This window comes from Mirounga angustirostris, unplaced genomic scaffold (genome assembly GCF_029215605.1).
Source record: "Mirounga angustirostris isolate CCGP_5_RB_7025 unplaced genomic scaffold, mMirAng1.0.hap1 SCAF_8, whole genome shotgun sequence".
In the NCBI taxonomy this organism is placed as follows: domain Eukaryota; kingdom Metazoa; phylum Chordata; class Mammalia; order Carnivora; family Phocidae; genus Mirounga; species Mirounga angustirostris.
In genome coordinates, this window is record NW_026991716.1 from 6,798,329 (window position 1) to 6,811,658 (window position 13,330).

Consider the following 13,330-nt stretch of genomic DNA (forward strand, 5'->3'; position numbering starts at 1 on the left):
AAGCGTGACATCTTAAAGACTGCCCCCCCCCCCACCCTTTGGAAACTGGGAAAATAGCGAAGGGGAGAGATTATTTTAGGATTCTAATTTCTAATGTGTGTACTTTAGGGATTTAAAAAGGGGAGGATGGGGAGAATTCAAATAGTTCTCATTTCCCTTAGGTGGTATGTACAGAGGTTGAATAAAAGGCTAAAATGCATCAGTAACGGAATAGTTTATTCAAAGCACCGGCCTCGGAGATGCTACTTCTGGTTCAAAGGTTCTCTCAACAAGATACAGAAAGCAAGCCGTTTAGGAAACATGCTCCTCTGAGCCACGAGTCAGGCACAGCTTGATCATCTCAGACGGCAAAGGCTCGAGCCAATAACTCCATGTCGCGGCCGAAGAGGAGAGGGCTTTCTACCACGTACCTTTTTTGGTAAGAAAAACCTCTGCGGTTCATAAGTGATTTTAATTTGCCACACTATGTTTTTACAGACATCTCTGGACAATTAAAACAGTGTTGCAAATGGAAATTGCTCGTGCCTCCTCGCAAATTTTATTGCCACAATGGAGTCCTTAAGAAGCACTATTAACTTTAATGGTGACCTGTTGCTCCCTGATTATGAGTCACCTTCAATCAAGTAATTCAGGGATCATCTCCATGGGGGTGGGAAGAAGATGCACGGCAACAGCAACAAGGAGCTCATTGTGAAAAACCGAGGAGAAAGTGTGAAAATAAGTGTCCACGTTTGCAATCCCTAATAATTACTGTTAATTCTAGGATGCTTCCTTCCTAGCGTTAGGAAGCACCCTTTCATATAAATATTGTCCAGGAAATCTTCTAGTCCTTTTACGTTTTCTAGAATTGAAACAAAATTCCTAAGTTCAACTTAAAGTGAAACTTACATGTAAATTGAAGACACTAGTCTTAATATCTAGTATTTTCTCATACGCTTTCAATTACATCCTTATTTCTCTAGTGGTATGGGATAGGGGTGTTGTCCTTTTTCCCTTTTAAAAGAGCTTTTTGCAGAGATGTGATGTGCCTGAATGATAAAAGTCAGAAGTGTGCATCTTTCGGGTACAGAAAATGTGCATTCCTAGAAAAGAAATGCAGAATAGGAAAATGTAGTGAGTTCTGCCATCTCAATCATCTACATAACCATCAGTTGCTTAATAATAGATGCTAACTTTGGCCCTGAATTCTACAATTTCTCATGGATCCCAGACTCTGCATCATGCCCTTACTTTTTACAGAGTAGCTTCACTTTCTCAAACATGTCGGAGTATGTTTAGTTTAGTAATTCCACTGTAAAAGTAAACACAAGTGGGAGGACAGAAAGAAACACAATTGTGAAGGAAGGGAGGAGGGAAAGAAACGGAAGGGGTAGGGAGGGAGACAAATGTATTAACCATACCCTGAGGCCCATGCCATTAGCGAATTTTACATACATTTCCCCAAATTCTCCCTGAAAAGATCTATTATCAAGTTCATGGAACAAGAAAGCAAGTTCAGATTTAAAGGGAGGGGAATGAGAGGGAGAAGGGGGCCCCCTCAAGAGTCCAGAGGAGAACAGGAGGGAGGAGGGGGCCAGGCTTGCAGTCATCAAGAGGGCAGGCAGGAGAAACATTGTGGCATTCCCCTCCGCTTCTGCTCTTCAACTCCAGATCTGAGGGGTGGGACCCACCCCAGAGCCAGCAGAGCTTAATAAAGACCCTCCCTCCTCGCTCAGTCCAGCCCACCCCAGCCCTGCTGGGTCAGGCTGTGTGGCCGCTCCAGGCGCCATAAGGTCATTGCTAGGTTTGGCACAAAACACTCCCACTCAGTGAAAACAGGCCTCCGAAGAAGAATGAAGCAAGAGCCAGGAAAGAACCACTTTGCAAGGCGACTTCCAAGGAGAATTAGCCTCTTGAAATCCTCTGTGCGAAAGTTCACACCATGAAACAGCTACTTCTTAATGCCTCGGGGTCCTAATTAGCCCCGAGCTCCTGATTTGCACAGAACTTCTGGCCAGTGGTGTCCCAGGCTCCCTGCTCCTCCCTGCACCGCTCAATCCCGTAAGGGCTCTTGGTCAAAAAGCGAGGTCATAAACTGGTCCACAGAGAAGCATTTACTGTTGTTTCCGATGGCGTATTCTGTTCAAGGGCTTAGGACAATGAAGGAAGGGCTGCAAACGGGCTTTGGAGTCCTAGCATGCGCTTGCTAGCAGGTACCACAGGCTCCTTCTCGCAGTCTGTTAGACTCCAGCCCGCTGCACTCCCACTGGGGGGAGCGGGGGAGGAGGAACACAAATCATTTCTAGAATGACTATATCAAATTGTATTTCTCCTTCCTCCCCGCCCCCCCCCAGCTTTAACCTAAGAGCCCCACGCCAAAAAAATAAGTTCCTGTTTCAAAAAAGCATCAACATGCCTCACCCCTGCCAAAGTTTACAGCACAGTTACATCCTGCCGCAGAAAGAAGGATGGAGTGGGGAGGGAGGGAGGCAGGGAGGGAGGCAGGCAGGGAGGGAGGCAGGCAGGGAGGGAGGCAGGCAGGCAGGGAGGGAAATGGAGCAGGGCAGCTGTTTTTCCAATAAACCCCAGCTCCAGAAAACCTCCCCCTACTTCTTCCACACCCCCAGCAGCGAAGCAGAAGGCGGCCTCGGGAAGAGAGCCCTTCCTCCAAGGCAAGGCAGGCCGACCGGAGCGGGCTCGCTCACTTTCTAAGCTCCCACGCAGCTGACCGAGGTCTCGGTGAATCCACCCGGGGAGTGGGGCGACTCGGGCCAAAGGGTTGCGCTGTGCTTCCTCGGATGCGGACCCCCAGTCCGAGGGAGCCCGAGAGACTCCAGCCTCCTCCCCACCCCACAGCCCTGCAAGTCCAAGCGGAGGCGCACACGGGGCCCCATTAGAAAAGGAGCCCATGTTCCCTGCTCCTTGGGAGCCTGCTTCTCCCTCTGCCTCTCTCTCTCTGTCTCTCATGAATAAATAAATAAAATCTAAAAAAAAAAAGAAAAGAAAAGAAAAGAAAAGGAGCCCATGAAAAAGGTAGGTGGTTTTCATCCCACCCCTTCCAATGGGCCGGGAGGCCTCCCCACTGAAAAGGCACAGCTGATGTCAACAAGCCCGTGCGCCCCAACCTGCAAGCCCGCGGAGCTCAGCAACGGGGGCCCCCCCTTTCCCCTCCGGAATGGGAAGGTTGGAAGGGAACCACGAGAAGGCAGGACCCACCCCTCCTCCTCGGCCAGCTGAAAAGCTCTAATTTGTGAACCTAGGAAACCCTGGGGCATGGCAATCAAAGCGAGGCTCCACCCTAGCCCTACCTCTGATTCGGTTCCCTTCCAGTGGGCAAGCCGAGAAAAGGGAAAATGAGGACAAATGTGTTCAAAACAGAAACACTGCATAACACTAACTCGGTTTTGGGCAAGGACCAGATTATAGGCCCAACACCTCCGTTTCTGTCCAAGTGGAAAGAGAAACTACAGGGTACAACCTTGATCCAGCTGTGTGAACTCTGGTGCCCAGAGGCTCTGACCAGCTCCACAAGATCAACATAACCCCAAATTGCTCCTCAGTCCCTAGCTGGCCTTTTGTCTTTTTTTTTTAAGTTCTTGAGGGTTCTTTTGGTCCTTTTTGGTAAACTGATTCTTTTTAGGCTGTGGTTATAATTACTGTGGAATGGTCTCTTGAGTTTCCAAATGTATGTTCTTGGTGTGAAATGGTTCTGTGCTAAAGAAGACGGTACATGGGTATGAACTTCTCTTTTAAGGAGCCTCTTGAACCCTTCTCAAGGGACTGAAGTGTAACCAAAGAACGTGAATTGGTGAGTAACTCACAGGTAGCTAGTTAAGAAGAAAACTCCAAATTTTGACAGCATGCATTTAAGACCAATGTCCTAACATGTTGCCCATCAGATAGTGATGAGCTGCACATTGTGGGCACTAATTCAAGTCCTAACCCATCTCTGAAAGGAAGCACATTAATTGCCTTGAAGGCCCATCTGAATTCTACAGAACTAAAGAAGTTGGATTGCTGTAAAAGGCAAAACATACCAACATAATTTTTTTTTACACTTTTAGCCAAGTTAAAAAAAAATGGTACAAAAACTGTATTTCTAAAATATATCTAGGTCTCAAACAGATGTTACGTACCTTTGCTATAATTTAGGTCACACCATTTATTTACAACTCCTATACATATCCTGTTTTTTCTTCCAATTAAGAGAAAATAAGGCAAAATCTAATTAGGCCAACTCCTAATTCCACACAGTGAAATGTAATTTGGAAATCTGATTCTTCAGGCTCTTCTCCATTTCTAGGACTATCTAAGCATAAATGGGGGATAGGGACAGGAGAGAATCAAGAGCTGGGAATGCCTAACTCTTATGAACTGCAATTTCCTAAGTAGAGCCAAGGCAATGAGTTGTGTTTTTTTTTTTTAAGGTTTATTTGAGAGAGAGGGAGAGAGCGTGAGCCAGCGTGCGTAGGCGCGTAAGCAGGGGTGGGGGCAGAGAGAGAGGGAGAAGCAGGCTCCCCGCTGAGCAGGAAGTCAAATGCGGGTCTGGATCCCAGGACCCCGGGATCATGACCTGAGCTGAAGGCAGATGCTTAACCAACTGAGCCACCCAGGCGCCCCAAGCAGTGGGATTTAATAGCTGATTGGGAGCTTGTCAAATAGACCATTCCAGGAATCAAACAGCTTATTTTTTTCAGTTTTGATGGTAGAACTGAACCAAGTTGTGGGAGATGTACCTACACACATGCTCAGAGAGCCCTCCCTCTCCCTGCCCTAGGCGTGGCTCAGTGTTCGCTCACCCCGTCATCACTTACAAGGAATTATTTGCAACCCAACAAGAATACTTATGAACATAATCTGAATTCTGTGTGCCGCCTTTCTGCAAAAGGAGAATACAGAATTCTTGGATCTCAGTGAGCCCCCAGATCAGGAGACATGAACCTGACCCCCTCCCCCACAAAACAAAGATTCCCAAAGAGGTGAAGACCAGGTGTTTCCACATCTTGCTATAGAGTTGCAGTCATGTAGCCTTCATGCGCCAAGAGCCACAGGATTACTATCTGAAGTTCAAACACTGCTTATCCATTGGATTAGATTCATCAATAAAAATACTTGATCTTTTCTAAAATTGACATAGCTGTAAGAGCCATAGGCAGCCAATCAGAAACCTCTATTTAAAGTCAATATTCTTAAAATGAGAGTCAATATTCTTGCTCACTTAAAACTGTGATTCACTCCATCTGACCACAAACCATTTACAGTATCTGCAGCAACTATAAATCCAACCTGCAACAACCAAGCAATCAATTGAGTAGTATCACGTTCTCCTGAATGCAGACAACTTCTTAAGCACCTGGTATTGAATGGGGACGGTCCTAATGAAAGAATTTATATCCTAACCCCGGAAAAAAAAACAGTTCTGTGAAGATCAGACCACGCAAAGTACTTTAGGAGAGAAAGGGGAAACGAAACCGAAGTTCTAGACATACAAAGTTAAATAGGATTATTCAAGGAACCGCAAGGTATATGCTCCATCGCTCAAGAGTTACTGAAGAATTTCCTACGCTCTAATGGAGTTTCATGTTTGTAAAGGTAGGACGGTTACCTCTTTGCTCCGTCCAGATACAGAGTGGTCCTCTACCCTGTCGGCCTCTTTGCAGGAACAGACTCGGAAATAGTTATCTAGAAGGGCCTGCTCACCTCCATCTCTGGGCCTGTCCAGAGACCTGTGGTTCTTTCAAGAATGGCTAAGTGCCTCTAGCATACGTTTCTGAGGACAGAAAACCATAAAAGCAATATAGGGGAAGAGCAGAATCATATGCTGCCTCCCTCAATTCCATGTTAACTGAAGCCATCAGACTCTCAGGCACCATTTTAATGTTAACTTTTCTTAAAACTGCTGAAGTACGCCACACCTCCGCCTGCTGCCATTTCGGATGGAGTGTTGGGGTTCCCTCGGTTACCCCGTAGCTTCTCCACTTGGCCACAACGTGCCCCGCGTTCATACCATTAACACAAGGAAATCTCAATATTAGTCTGCCCCTCTCATAAAATTATGGGAAAAAATGAGCACAATCTTCAAAATGCTTACACTGAAAAACGCTGCTGGGAAATGACAATGTTTAAGTCTCTTACAGCGTGATAATGGCTACGAGCACGAAAAGGGATTATTCTAAACCGAAATAGAAAATTAAGGAGCTAAACTCCAGGTAAGACAAAATACAAACCAAGGTGGCAGCATTCCTCTCCCTGAGAAGCACTCATCAATCATTCTGGCTGTCTCGTGATAATGCTCCAGCAAACCCACCAGTGAAATTAGATTCTTGCCAATTCCTATGCATTTTAAAAGAGGACAAATATGTCACACTATGCAAAACATGTGATCAGAAAGACATTTAATTTTGAAGCAGGACGATAAACGTCAGCTAATACTTCGGAGTTCAGTGCCTCTGAAACATACCCTTTAGGATGTTCCTGAAATACAGTTTATGCACTCAACCAATTTTCGTTTCTTCTATAGTTTCCATGTGCAAAAGGACTTGAGATGTACCAGAGACATGTGAGTGACATCATGCTTGGGCATGAAACTCAGGGAATAAAAGACACATCAATTAAGAGGAAAGAAAAACAAAAAAAAAGATGCAGCAATGCATTTTGCAGGACTTCCCTAGAGAGACAGCCACCACATCATATCAAATCAAAAGCTTTTGCCTATGGGAACTTTTATTACAGCTCCTATCAAAAGGACAGGAAAAAAACAGCTTTCCGGTTTTCACAGGAAAAGAATGATTTCCAAATTACGACTTTTGAGAGCTCAAGAGAAGGAATGACTTATTCGTAGTAAATGTGAAACACATGGTTTTCTCCGAGCATTTCTGTCTGCCCTGCAGTTATTTCTTATATGAAAGAGATAAATTATTAAGATTTAAACACAATACCCCTTAGAAGGTACCGTACATTTCTGTGTAAAGCCTGAGGGTCGAGACTTTAAATCACCATTCCAAGGGTAAGTAGGAAAACATCACACTCCTCACGCCGGAGACAAGCTGAGCAGTTGCGTCCTACATACCATGGAAACACAAGTTGGGTGGAGACAGCGGCCAACAGGACATCTGCCCTGTGGACCCACTGCTGGAATGTGAAGTGAGCAATGGCCTCCCTGGGAAATATGGGGATCCACCCACCCAACAGAGTGGGATTCTGCTTTGCCCTTTTGTCATTTTGTTCAGGGTGACTTCTCTCGATCCCAGAGGCTCTTAACCCCCAGCTGTACAGTAAAATCATTTGGAAGATTTAAAAAAAAAAAAAGTGAGCTAGTATGCACGTAGAGGGGAAAACCACTGTTCCATCCCCATCTGATTTCAACCTCACTAATACAGCATTCAACTCTATCGTTTAGACTCTTAATGAAAACTGCCAGGCAAGCTCTACTTTATCTTTTTTTGAGAAGTGCAAGAGGCTCTCAAAGGAATTTTAGTACATTTTCCACGGTGTGCCAAGTGTAGTCTCTGTTGCTATGTGCAGAGTGCCCCTAAGGGTGGAAGAAATTCCGCAGCTCACACCCCTAGAGCCTCTGGCTCTCCACCCCACCCCCCTACTGCCTTTCTCAAGGGTGCCGCAGACTTGTCCGGAGGGAAGGTGTGGGATAGAATTTCTCAGGAGGGTCTATCCAATTTCCTAGCAATCTGTAACACAGGAAAGAACTCTCCACAGTCTGTCACTGTGACACAAACCCTTCTCACAGATACCTCCTCGGCCTCACCCTAAACAAACAAACATCCCGCTAAGCAGAGCTAAGCACAATCCCCGAACAATTCCAATAATGTGAATGCAAATGGCAAAGCCGGTGATTGCACCCAATTATCTTTTACTGTTGCAAAAGCTGCCTACCCTGAGCCCCCTCACCCCCCACCACACCTACACACCCACGGCAGCTACTTGCCTTTCTACTGGACCACTTCTTGGGTAATAAATAGGCCCATGGATCTATAGAAGATTAGATTACCAGAACCATAGGAAGATCTAAACCACAAAAAGTCCTTCCTATACTATCAATACAAATTACTGATTTCTAGAAAATCTGCTCATTCACAGATTTAAAAACAAAAACCACCTCTGAGGAAAAAAATGGCTACCTTCAACAATACAGGCAACTTTAATGATAAAAAAAAAACTGTATGGGTAAAAGGACATTCTAAATTTAAAAAATTAAATCGCTGTATTGCTACACGAATGTTATCAATAGTATGTTGTTTTGCACATAGCACAATCCTAATATTTACTTATAATTTGGTATTTATAAGTGGGAAGTCCATAAAATAAAGACCCATGTGTAATAGTTGTTTGTTAAATGACTGGTATGTACCAGTCACTGCGTTGTGTGCTTTGCATGTTTTTATTCCAGTTAATTCCTTCAACACAATGGAGAAATCACCAGGGTCTCCATTTTATAGAGGAGTACATGAAGCTTCAATACATAAATCAACACGTCCACCATCTGCAAAGCTAGAGGATGGATGAGCTGGGATTTGGACAGAAGTCTGGGTGACTCCAAAGCCTTTAACCATTTTTATAAACTAGTACAGTATAGATCTTCCATAAATAATACCCTGGTAGCGGGAGGGGAAGAATGAAGTGGGGGAAATCGGAGGGGTAGACGAACCATGAGAGACGATGGACTCTGAAAAACAAACAGGGTTCTAGAGGGGAGGGGGGTGGGAGGATGGGTTAGCCTGGTGGTGGGTATTGAGGAGGGCACATTCTGCATGGAGCACTGGGTGTTATGCACAAACAATGAATCATGGAACACTTCATCTAAAACTAATGATGTAATGTATGGGGATTAACATAAGAATAAAAAAAATAAATAATAATAAATAAATAATAATAATACCCTGGAATACTACTCCTACCACCATTTATTTAAAAAAAAGGCAGGGAATCTGAATTCTTTGACTTTTAACCCAAGGAAAGCAAAGCATTCATCATGGAGTCGTGGTGAGAGTTGTAGGTTTGGAATCTTGTCTGATATCAACTGACCAGAGGCAAGTTACTAAAGCTCTGAGCACTTTCATTCTCTTCTGTAAAATGAGAAGGGCAATGTCAACCTCAAGGTTGCTGGGCAGCCTAAATCAAAGGTCTTATTAGACTCAGTGACTGTTAGCTTTCTTCCCTCTCTGAGCCAGTTTCCTACTCTGTCAACCAGGCATAGTAAACTCTATCATGCCACTATGACAGAGAGCCGGGGGGGGGGGGGGATTATAAAAATGGAAACTCTGAAAAGTGATGCTTTTAAAAAGCTGTTTCTGATCATTAGCACTTATAATGGAGTCCTAAAAGAAATGATAAATTGTCACTTAATTCACATTGAGGAGTTCCTATTTAAGAGAAAGTCTGAATTTGGTTATTTCATAAAGCAAATGATCCTGACTCATCTGTTTTTCAACTCTGAATCTTCTATTTGTCTTGGCTTTATTTCGGTTTTTGACTCCTGCATTTCCACAAGTCATTATTAAGTACCCATTAAGTGCTCAGGCCAATAGGGAATAAAAATATTTGAAAATACGATTCTTACCCTTGAGAAAGGTAGAATATATGGTTGGGTTTTCTTAAAGTAGGCATACATAAGATGTATGGATTGACCAGCAGATGCTAGTGGTTAGGACTGGGAGTAAGGTAGCACTATTAAAAAGTAGCAGAAAGTAGTTGCTTTATGGGAAGGGAACAGCTGTTCTTTGTTTGGTTTTAAAGATTTTATTTGAGCCCAACACAGGGCTTGATCTCACAACCCTAAAATCATGACCTGAGCCAAAATCAAGAGCCTCTTAACCGACTGAGCCACACAGGTGCCCCATGGTTTTAAAGATTTTCTGTTTAAGTAATCTCCACACCTGACATGGGGCTTGAACTCACCACCTCAAGATGAAGAGTCACATTCTCCACCAACTGAGCCAGGCAGGTGCCCCAGGAAGGGAACAGTTCTGCAACTTGACCGCAGTGATGGTTGCTCGAATACACAAGGCTGATAACATTTCATAGAAATACACACCTCCCTCCAAAAAAGAATGCATATAAAACCTGGTAAAATGCAGAGTGCAGTATCTTAGTTAATAGTGTTGTACCATGGGGCGCCTGGGTGGCTCAGTTGGTTAAGCAACTGCCTTCGGCTCAGGTCATGATCCTGGAGTCCCGGGATCAAGTCCCGCATCGGGCTCCCTGCTCGGCAGGGAGTCTGCTTCTCCCTCTGACCCTCCTCCCTCTCATGCTCTCTGTCTCTCATTCTCTCTCTCTCAAATAAATAAATAAAATCTTTTAAAAAAATAGTGTTGTACCAATGTCAATTTCCTGGTTTCCCCTATAAACTAGGGGAATAGGAGTCAAGAGGACATGAGAACTCCGTACTGTTACTGTAAGTTCTTAGGAGTCACACTATCCAAATAAAAAGTAGTACTTAAAAAAAAGCATATGAGGAAGTTCCCTATGAACAGATATGGAAAGAGGTCTAATCTGTATGGGTAAGTATAAAACAGGAAGGTGTTACACAATGTGTATAATATGCTACCTTTTGTGTAAAAGCAGGAAGTATAGAATGGATACTCCTATTTCCTCGTAGAGCAGCAGAAAGGGACTATGGAAGGGCCATAGAAGAAACTATAAATAGTGGTTTCCGTGGGGGCTGAAAAGGAGGAACTTGATAGCTGAGGCTCAAACAGGGAAGATTTTTTATGTTTGGGGGGTTTTGAACCATGCAAATGTAATACTATTCAAAAAAAGACAAATGAAAAGGATAGCAACATAATAAATGATAGTATCGACCTCTATGTCAGGTTTACTGAAGAGTTTACATACATTCTTTTTAATCCTCAAAACAAAGAGCAAGTGATTGATATATCTTGACAGAGGATAAGCCAAGACTCAAAGGTAATTTTAAAATCTTTTGCCTAAACCCATGCTTTTTCCACTTTAACTCCTTATTCAGGGATCTGCAGAACACAATCTGCTGCTTCTTACCTCAATACCCTTGTTTCTGGCTTTTCCTCTGCCTGAGACCACTCACCTCCCCACCACCACCACCACCACCTACTCTGAGGACACCTGGTCAACCTGAAAATCCAAGCTTCTGCCCAGTTAGATTTTCTTCAAACCACTTTCCTCAACAGAATAATTCTCCTGTCTTACCTCTGTATCTCATGCTAAGTTAAACCCATCTTAACCATTATTTCTTAACAGTCTTTAAATCCACAGCATCTAGCAAAATGCCTGACAACTATGACTTTTGCTCACAGAATGTTCCTTCAGCTACAAAGGACTCTTTAATCCTCACCATGAGCATTCAGAAAAAAATAAGATCTCATTAAGAGGGCACGTTCACTTGCTAACAGGTATAAATAATGATTCTTGGATATTTTAGAATAAAAGTGGCTACAAGTACTTCTGAGAACACCAATATCTTAAGAGGGATCGCTCTTAATTTTAACTGGACATAAGTAAGTAGGTCTTCCTTACAAACTCTAATACCAAATTTCTGAGTGACATTTATTCCTAATACTTCTGGTAAATTCTTTACAAAGTATAAATTCACAGAGTAGTAACACTTTCATAAAAATATATTAATTTTTCTTTAATTCCCAACCATGGCCTTTCTGAATTTCCTTTTCCAGGAAATGTGTTTACCTTTAAAAGGGGGAAATAAAAGGCACGGTGTTCAGAAGAAAGCTTGGTCCTTTGTTGCTAAGTGTTTAAAATACTTGATGCTCATTTAATATGGCGTGAGTTTCTAGACAGGCACAGAGAACTGACTTTTTCTCCTCAGAATCTGTCCTCCAAAGAATGTTGCCCACATAGCTTATAAATTAAGTATGGCATAGTGGTCATGGTTTCACAACCTGAAGTCAGACGCCTGAGTTCAAGTCTTGACTCTGACAATTCCTGTCTCCTAGAAGCTCCTTGTAGCTACTATTTATTGAGCATGAATTATATGTTAGGGTTAGGATATTATTAGTAGTTAACGTTCATCCAATCCTTGGCATGGCGGGCATGATGGGCATGTTCATCCAATCCTTAGCATGGTGGGTTGTAAGCTCTATGTGTCATGATTTATTTAAACTTCCCAATATCCCAATGTGTTTGATACCAGTATAACTTGATTTCACAAATGAGACAGATGTTCACTTGACCAAGGACACAGTTCTTTGGGTGGTATGTGCTAGCAGGAGGAGCTGTTATGCTACTTTCCAAGAGATAAACCTCACTCTCTAGGGGGAGACATACAGTCCAAATCCCAGATTATCTTCTGCTTTGAGAATTTTGGTTAACCGGAATTTTGGTTAATTTTGGAAGTCACTTTAATTTTTCCAGATGTCATACAAGATTTCTTAATGAGGATTCTAAAACGTAGGTCTTTATAACATGTCAGACTTTGTTTAAAAAAAAAAAAAAGTCTATCCCAACAGGTCTTTACCAGAGAAAGTGGAGTCTAGTATGTTCTAAAAGGATCTTCAGTGCCATGTGTTTATCTGTCCCCATAGGCCTTTGGGGACCTTCATAACCCATACCGAACATACTAATACTCATGAGGCTACATAACAGGCTTTGTTACAAACAATACTAAAGTCACCTAATCAGTATCAAAACCAGCATTTGGGTATCTTACACAATTGGAAAAAGACACTTATCATGGGGAAGCAATTCAAAAATATTGATACTCAAACAGATATTTGTACATCCATGTTCTTACTAGCATGATTCATAACAGCCAAAGGTTGGAAGAAACCCATTCATGCTGTTGATAAATGAATGAACAAAATGGCCTATGCAGACAATGGAATATGGTCTTAAAAACTGACACACGCTACAACATGGATGAACCTTGAGAACATGCTAATTCAAATAAACCAGTCACCAAAAAAAAAAAAAAAAAAAAATACTGATTCTACTAATCAGTAGGTCAAGGGTCAGATTCATAGAAACAGGTAGAATGCTGACTGCCAGCGCCTGAGAAGGCAGAATGGGGAGTTAGTGTTTAACGGGTACAATTCCAGTTTGGGAAGAAAAATTGTAGAGATGGATAGTGGGGATGGTTGTGCAAGCATGTACTCAGTACCACTCAACTCTACGTCTCACACAGCTAGAATGGTAAATTTTAGATTTTACCACAAGATAAAAAATATTCAGTACCTACAACACATACGAAAGAAAAGCGGGTAGTTATCAATGAACTTGGGCTGAAGAAACAGTTCATCTAGATAACTGAGCAAAAGAGACCCTCAGGGACTATCAATATAGCCTTAATTCTCTTTAGTAAAAAAAAAGAAAAAAAGAAAACTCCCCTTTTAGCTAAATACTTCACCTT